This window comes from Hibiscus syriacus, unplaced genomic scaffold, assembly GCF_006381635.1.
Source record: "Hibiscus syriacus cultivar Baekdansim isolate YM2019G1 unplaced genomic scaffold, ASM638163v2 tig00111278_pilon, whole genome shotgun sequence".
NCBI classification, from domain to species: domain Eukaryota; kingdom Viridiplantae; phylum Streptophyta; class Magnoliopsida; order Malvales; family Malvaceae; genus Hibiscus; species Hibiscus syriacus.
This window is the reverse complement of record NW_024063045.1, coordinates 895,871-905,384: the sequence shown is the minus strand read 5'-3', so window position 1 is coordinate 905,384 and position 9,514 is coordinate 895,871. Positions and strand designations below refer to the sequence as shown.

General features: G+C 34.0%; 1 pseudogene; it reads left to right on the top strand.

Moving 5' to 3' along the window:
• The first annotated feature begins 333 nt into the window (after window positions 1-333).
• On the top strand, window positions 334-5,068 carry LOC120157930 (annotated as a pseudogene).
• Window positions 5,069-9,514: the final 4,446 nt, after the last annotated feature.

Below are 9,514 nucleotides of genomic sequence, written 5' to 3'. Positions count from 1 at the left end.
ACTTGGACGTACTCCCAACTGCTAACATAGCCCTCTTACTATTATATTTCGCAACCCCAACAAAGACTCACTTTCCATCAATCCATGTATCGTTTACCTTCTCAATCGCTTTCTTTAACCCCTCCTCTTTCTCGAACTAAACAAAGGCAAAAGTATGGTTCCTATACTTTAGTTTAATGGATCCGATCAGAATGTAAACCCTTAATACACGACCATGGTGTTGAAAAAGTTCCCCGACAGCTCTCCTAGACACCCTTTTACTCAGATAGTCCACAAACGCCGTCCATTCCTCACCGGAAGACAAATAAACATTCAAATTTTACTCATAATCACCACCACTTTCAACAACAACAACATCAACATCAGCACTGGCTCAGGAGAAACCAGTTTCTTGGCGGCAATGACTCCAATGTCATGGACGAGGTCGAGAAGACCATACAATCCGAAGCCACTGACTCGAGGTCCATTTTGATTTATTCTTGTTTTGTTGTAATTCCCTTATTTGTATTTCTGGCTTTATCTCTTCTGGAATATTACTACTTACTCAGTGTCGAATTTATGTTCATTTTAGTATCACATTTTAGTTATTCCCCGTATCGTGTTGTGTCCTGCGTTGCCGGATAGAGCTATAACTTTTGGATTGATTTAGCCCTGAGCTTCCAATTTGTTAGGAAGGACTTAATGTGGCTTGGCAAATTTATGAATTGCTCCTGTAATTACTATTTACTTCGTTGATTTATAAAAATATAACTATGTATGTTCCATTGAGTTGACAATTTATATTTCATAGACTGAAAGTTCATGTTTATTGTGCGTCGTTTTACAATTGTTTATCTTTTTACTCCATTCACTTTCAGTTCACATGATTGGAAGGCAAGGCTAAAGATGCCACCATATAAAACAGTGGTGTGTTCGTAAATGATATTTTTGTCATGTATGTATTAGATTTTCTATTTCCTTGTTATTAACCTTGTATAGCTGAACTGTCATTTAACAATTCATTGAAGGCCCTGTTTATATTGGATAGTTTAGAAGGCAATTTCAGCATAGGACAAATAAATTATTCTAAGATCTTTAGAATGGTGCAAAGGACAAATTGTTCTCTTATATTATTCTGGTAATGCAGGTGTACTTTCTTTAATTCCTCTTATCCTATGATATATCTAACTTGGGGAGAGTGATACGTAGTTCACTGACGTTGAGTTCATCTGGCTTAGTTAATCTTTGCTAGCATATCTATTGTATTTTTTCTGCACATATCTAATGTCTAGGGGAAAGAGTGGTACCACTAGTATTTGGAAATGCATGAATTTTTTTAATGAAGTCTAATGATTTTTTTTTCTGACACATATCTAATATCCAGGATGTGACAGCTACAAAGGGAAATGAGTTTGAGGACTACTTTTGAAACATGAACTTCTTATGGGAATATATGAGAAGGGTTTTGAAAGACCTTCACCTATTCAGGAAGAGAGTATTCCCATTGCTTTAACTGGAAGTGATATTCTTGCCAGAGCCATAAACAGAACTGGAAAGACAGCAGCATTTTGCATTCCCGCCTTGGAAAAAATTGACCAAGAAAAGAATTTTATTCAAGGTTAAATCTTCATCCACTGTTTTTCATAATATATTTCTATGTGCATCAATTTTAGACCCAATTGATCTGTTTGTCGATCAAATAGTAGAAAAGAGATGAATACCATCTGTGCATATAGTTAACTAAAGTTTGAATGCTTTATCATGGATGTTCATAGTCTAGTGAGAGACAATATTCTGTACCAGTTCCTGAAGCAAGTGCATTAAGTCTTCCTTCTTGCAAATAGGTTCAAGTTTTTTGCATCAGTCCAGGCATTAACATTATCTTTCTGTAGCCTACCCAAATAAGTTCTACATTTGAACTCAGTTTGTCTTAATTTGAGAAACAAGACAATTTCATACCTCCCTTCTCTATTTTATTATCTTACTTTTCACCAAAGAAGTTGTCAATGCTTCTCTTGGATGTTTTTACATTAATTATGTGTTTAGTTTCTTGTTTTTACTCAATGTATGTGTTTTTGCAGTTATACTTGTTCCAACATGAGAATTGGCTCTGCAGACATCGCAAGTGTGCAAGGAGCTTGGAAAGCATTTACAAATTTAAGTCATGGTCACAACATGAGGTACCAGTCTCAAGGATGATATCATGCGTTTGTATCAACCAGTCCATTTGTTGCTTGGAACCCCTGACAGAATACTAGAACTTGCTAAAAAGGGTGTTTGTGTTTTGAAAGATTGTTCAATGCTTATCATGGATGAGGTAATTATTTGGTTGTTTCTCTGTACTTTTCTCTCAGCTTAATTTTTCTTTCTTTCAAGTTTAACATGAGAGAAGTTGACGAAGTTAGAAGCATTTTGGATATACTAGGAAAGAAGATTATTTTTTTATTTATCTTGACAAATGGTTTTTATGGCTGGTCTTTTTGCTTGGGTAGGAGGCCAGAAGTGTTTGCCACTATTTGAACCGGTAATTAAGTATTTGTACTTCTTTTTTGCTAAAAGGGAAAGTGGTAGTATCCTTAACCTGTTACAATCGTCCATGTTGTTGAGGCATGCACCAAAGTGTTCCTAGGCACATTTGATCAGTCGTGTGCTTACTACTCCTAGGCTTCCCCCAACCCCCAACACCCACACACACACAACCACACACTCCCAGATTATAGGTGTAGAAAAAGTATACCTTTTTGAAGTTCTTAATTTCTTTACTTTCTACTTTTTTTTTAAAATTAACTGTACCTTTAATAGTAGAAAATGGGGACAATATCAAACTCTTTATTCTCAATAATTTGAGCAACGAACAATCAAAGGAAGTTGTTCAGCAAATTAAAAAAATTGCATGGTTTGTTGGACACACTGGAACACAGTTTAAGATTTTTTATTAGAATATATGGCGTAATCTTATTCTATATGTACAAGACACAAACAAAACACACATACATTTATTTACTGCAATATAGTAGTTTTAGTGCTTAGTGTGCACCTTGTTCTCTTCACAACGGTTTACTGTATTCTATCCAATGGTCCAAGTTCTTGCATTAGTTTTGGGATTTTTAGCTTAAGGAATTTAAATATAATTCCTAATACTTATTCAGTGTAGTAATATGAGAAACTAAAGATAAAATGCTCAATCTTTACCGAACCCATATATTCTATCTTTCTTTGGAAAATTTAACTGATATACTATTTGAAGTTAGTGAAGCTGGTTGCGGCTGCATTTATTTTATTTATTTTTTGTGCATACTAATTTCATTAGATCCCCGAGTCCCCTTGTCTATTTTTCTGTAAAGATTGAGCACTCTATCTTTAGTTTTAATATTACTACACTGAATTTTTTATTCTTTTTATATTATATTATATCTTCTCTTATATTATATCTTCAACTAGAATTAAGTTGAGTCATCAGCATAATAATTCTTATAGGTTTCTGTAAAAAGGAAGGTATTTGATTGTCTTGTAGTGTACTTGTTTTAATATTTTCATCTGCACAGTTTGATGTTATGTGTTTTGGTTTCTTTCAGGCTGATAAACTTCTGTCTCCTGAGTTTCAACCTTCTGTAGAGCAGCTGATTTGTTTTCTGACAGAAAATCGCCAAATTTTGATGTTTTCAGCCACATATCCAGTTACAGTTAAGGACTTTAAAGACAGATATCTACAAAAACCTTATATTATTAATCTAATGGATGAACTTGCCCTAAAGGGTATTACACAATATTATGCTTTTGTGGAAGAAAGGCAGAAAGTCCACTGCTTAAATACTCTTTTCCCTAAGGTTTTCCCTTGAATAAACGTCTTATCTAATCTTCTCTCTTTTCCTTTTGTTTTCATGGTATGTGAATATATTTATATACAGCTGCAAAAAAACCAATCAATCATTTTCTGCAACTCGGTAAATCGAGTGGAGTTGTTGGCCAAGAAAATTACAGAACTTGGCTTCTTGCTTTTATATACATGCAAAGATGCTACAAGGCCATCGTAACAGGGTATTTCATGATTTCCGCAATGGAGCATGCAGGAACCTTGTCTGTACTGGTATGTTATGCTGTGGGTTTATCATACGAGCTAATCTTCTTGGATAATTCGATTATTTAACTAGGAAATGTGTAGATTGTTGGACTTCCATTTGCTGTATTTCTTGTAGGCTTTTTTTTCTTTAGATATACTCTTGCAGGCATTTGTTTTCTTCTCGTCCTCTTTCATTTTCGGATGCTGAAATGTATAACCTACTACCCGAACCCTCTACTGCTTATCTTTTTCAGTGCTATTCCACACTTTTAGCTTTGATGTCTCTCTTTCGCAAAATCCTAAACTAAGGCATTAATTATGTGAATATTGGAACTTGAATGATTGCCAACATATGGTGGTACATGTTAAGCAATATGGAAGTTTTGGTTTTGATATTTTGTTGTTTCGTGTAGCATTCTTCTAATTTTAGTTTCACTAGTATTAACTCCCTAGTGCAGAAAATGGTTTTGCTCTTAATAAAGCATTCTGTAATACTCGTTATTGAAGAATGATTTCATAATAAATGATGTAAGTATACTTGCTGCAGATCTTTTCACAAGTGGTATAGATATTCAAGCGGTGAATGTTGTTATTAACTTTGACTTCTCCAAGAACTCTGAAACCTACCTTCACCGAGTATGTTTGCTAAAATATTTTCTCTATTTTAAGTTGCAGCATTGATCTTTATTTTCTCTATTTTAAGTTGCAGCATTGATCTTTATTTTTGGTAATCCTCACGGACGTCCACTTAATGAGCAGGTTGGTCGATCAGGAAGGTTTGGTCATCTTGGATTAGCAGTGAATTTGTTCAGTTACGAGGACAGCTTTAACTTGTATGTTATCATCTCTCTAGCTGGGTTGAAACTTTTAGTACAATATACATTGAATTTGAAATGATTCATTGATTATATGCCCCCCCCCCCTAACAGGTAGAGGATTGAACAAGAACTTGGGACTGAAATAAAGAAAATTCATCCACATATCGATCAGGCCATTTACTGCGGTGATTTGTTTGGGATGTTTCCTTAGACTACAGTTGTAACAATGGTGAGCAACCGTTTTAGATTATATGTATATGTTTGAAAAGATTGGGCCATTTGTTTGGGCCTTTAAAAATCAAATCAAATGTAATGGGCATATACTAATAAAAGTGGACTCTCTTTTTGGTTTTTGATTTTTCAAAAACAAAAATAAAAGTGAAATGGCCTAATCTAATATGGATTATTCTAACAAGAAAATGCTAATTATTTAACTATATTAATTATTTAATGCAACAATATAACATACACCTATTTAACAAAACTATATAATATGCAATATATATGCAACTACCTAATAAACTACATAACATTTAATATGCAATGACCTAATGAACTATGTAATATGTAACAATCTAATGAGCTATATAATATGACATGATACATGATCTTTAATGAAAACTATATACTCACTAAACTATATTGCTATGATACTCAACATGCAAACTATATCCTTATATACTACATAAACTAAATTATATATGATCATACATTTATTTTATTAAAAGCCTTTATATTATTATACGGTATAATATGTCACGTGCCACCACTCGTCATCCAGATAAAATAACACTGTAATACTTGAATTTTATCTGAACATTTTGAGACAGATTGAAGGAAATCGAGAATCAACTTAAAAATGTTTGGATTTCGAGATCGAATTGATTTTTAAGTTCGGATTTTGAGATCAAATTAATTCAAGTGGCACTGGCGGTGGAAATGAAAATTAGTTCATGGAATATTTGCAATGGATCAACGGGCTTTGAGAAATTTCCAACATATAGTGTTTGTAAACCTTAATAAGTAACCATCTATTCATTTAGGTGTTTAAAGTCCAAATTATAGCCTGTTATTACTTACAACCAAAATACCAAATAATATCAAAAATCCAAAAATAAATGTTCAATTTTACAAAAACATTCAGCCCCAAATAGCCATAGACTCATAACCAACAGCCCATTAAATTTACATCAAGCCCAACGAGCCCACATATTTAGGGTAACCAAAAACCCTTACTGATTCGTTTAATCCTAGCCGCCGCCAGCCATAACCTTTTGGCTCCCACATGTAACCCCCAACGACATGAGCGTGCAGCAGCCCGTGACCCCTGCTTCGCGCCACCTCATCATCGACCCAGCAGTGGTCCCGAACGGTTCCAAGTAGCTCGCATCAGTGACCACATACGGAAGTCACGTGAATAGCTCCCCACGTCGGCAACAAGTGTGCCCCATTCAGTAGCCATGTTGCGACCAATGGACCAATTCAGCCCAACAGTGATCCCTCCAAGCCACAGCAGCCCCCCAGTGCCAAATCGGCCATTCAAGACAAAAGAAAGGACACAAATCAGCAAAATCTCTTTTTTTTTGTTTTTCACTTGTAAAGGGAAATATAAGACCCATCAAAATCCCCATTGTAATTTTTACCCGTAGAAAAAGAATCAAAAAGCAACATCAAAAGGCAAAAACCTTTCCTTCGAAAGGTATTCTAGGTTTCTTCATTTTCGTTTTTTTTGTTGATGCATGTGGGTAAAGAAAAAAAAACAAAATAGAGGAGGAAAGTGACTTACCCTCGCCGTTCGCGTTCTTTGGTGGAGTCTAGGTCGTTGGCTTGCACATCGGAAGCTTAGGGGGGTCTCGGTTCTTAGAGGTTTGGGCCGGGGAGGAGAGTTTGGTAAAAAAAAGAGTGGGGCTTAGGGTCATTTTTTGGTGACGCTCGGGCTCCTTGGTTGCTCGGGTTTCCGGTCGGAGGGTAGCGTGGCCACCATAGTAGTGGCCGACGTTGAAAGCCTTAGGCTTTTATGGAGTGACCGGCTGTATGGTTTGGGAGCTTTGTTACAGAAAAAGGAAAGAGGACAGATTTTTATTGGCTGGGTTAATTGTTTAGCCAAATATGGTTAAAACATGAATATATAGGCTTAGTTTTGGGTTAATACCCACTTAGGTCCCTATATCTTAGCCGAATTCTTCCATTTCAATCACTAGGTCCTTGTTTGCTATTTTCTTTGATTTTGACACTCTGTTTTGCTTTGCTTTAATTTAGTCACTATTTTGCTTTTCCATTTGTTTAAAATTAGTTACTGATTTTTATTTTGTTATATTTTAGCCACTAATCGACTCTGTGTCTTTATTTTATTTATGAATATGATGTGATAGTTTCAATTTATGCATTTTGGTCACTGTTTATTCATTTTTGGCTACCTTTTTATTTCTATTACATTTTGATCCCTGTTATTAAATTTCGAATATAAACTTTAATACGACCATGTGGTGACCGCCCTGGGGTATGATTCACATTATTTATGGTCCGGGTAAAATTGTATTTTTTAACTGCTAACGTTGCTAATTTCTAACCGCTAACCCACTAATTTTCTAACTTCTAACTTATAACTTTTATAAAATGTATACAAATTATTCTACGACTTCGCGTTGACACACCCTACGGTATGATTCGCGTTGTTTATGATCTGGGTAAAATTCTAATTATTAACCCCTAACTTCTAAATTTATTTAATTGATTTATTTTCTGTTATTTACTTTTTTGTCTTTAATTTTCTACACCTTTAATTTATTCCTTTAAATTTTTGGTATTTACATTTCAGTCCTTTAAATTATAGCTTTTAATTTTCTGCACTGTTTTAATTTAAGCTTTATATTCTGATTTCTTTCATTTTAGTCATTTATTTAATATTTCAATTTTAATTCTATTTTTTAAATTGTTTCAATTTAGTCATTTTATATATTTTAATTGCATTTAATTATTTTATCCTTTTAATTTAATCCTTGATAGATCACTTGTATCCTTAATTTATTCTTTGAATTTAGATTCCTTTCGATTTGGTCCTTAGAGTTTTTTTAATTTAGATGAATAATTTCATAATTGATTAAAATTAATTAGGATTAATATTAGAGCCTCCATCTTAGGCCTAGTTTCACATTCATGCTTAAATTAGGTGAATTTTTTACTCGATCCTTGTTTTTACTCGAGATTCCATTTTAATTATTCGAATCAAATAATTGGTTAAGATTGACTAGATTAATATTGTAGAGCCTCAATTTTAGGTTTAATTTCACTTAGTCCTGTAATTTAGGAGAATTTTTGATTTGGTCTTCGTTTATGTTCAAGGTTCCATTTTGACTATTCAATTCAATAATTCACTAAAAGTGATTAGGATTAATATTAGAGCTTACACTTTTAGGTTTAATCCCTTAAGTTCTTTAAACTTCATAATTTGACACTTTAAGTTTGAGAGAAGCTTTGATTTATTAATTTAGTATAATTAGGTTCCATAACCGATTGCTTGACTGCATTTCGATTTTTAAATAGGGCAATGTTCATTTATTAGAGGTTAATATTGTATCCTCCGCTTTTGCCCAGGGGTGACCGCTGTTGATTGTCGAAGTAAATTAACATCATTTTCAAAACCCTCATCATGTTTTCTAAAATCATTAAGGTAATGTTTATTTATTGGGGTTGGTAATGAAACTTTCACTTTTGCTTGGGGTGGTTGTTATTGATCTTAGTAAGTCGACATCCTTTTCGAACTTTGCATACATAGTGGATTTTAAATCAAATAAGATTTTGAACTCAAAATCTCCAATTTTAAAATATGGGGTAATCGATTAGGTACCAATTTTGGACGCTGCGGGGTGCTAATCCTTTACCACGCGTAACTGACTCCCGAACATGATTTCTGATTTCGCAGACCAAAAAATGGTATTTTATAAAAATAAAATGTTTTATTAAATTTCCTACTAGTTTTAGGTGTTTCAATCTCACCTTAAAAATGATTGGTGGCGACTCCCATTTTTTTTTTATAAAAATCGTTTATTTTCCTAAAAAAGTCCTATAGCTGAAAATTGGTTGTGACATTTTTCATTCACTTTGCAACCAAAAAATATCATTAAGAGTAAAAACTTTCCTTCCCCTAGGTAGAAATTGTTCAATATGTATATATAGGAATGGGTTATACTTACCCTATGCAAACTAATAAATTTTACATTAATTTATAACCATTAGATTTAATTAAATTTATAACCCATAAACAAATATTTTTCTAATTCATGGTAAAACAATGTTTTAAGGGTAAACTATACCTATAGTCCCCAATGTTTTCGGTATGACTAATTTTGGTCAAAAAAATTAAGGGAAAATAGCCCCTAACATTATCGATTCGTTTTATTTTAGTCCCTCTACCGTTAACTTCTTGATGCAGGGGGATCTGAGACAGATGATGCTGAGCTGTCAGATTGCACGTTGATGGCGCTGAGATACCATGAGTTGGCAGATCAGCGCAAAGGCGGGAATTGATTGTGACATGTTCCTTATTGGGGTCGTTTTGAGTATGTTTCAGTCTTTTGGCCATAACTTTGGCTACAGGTGTCAGAATCGCGCATAAGACCCCAATCCGGAAAGCTCTTTTCGACGCGCACGCTCTCCA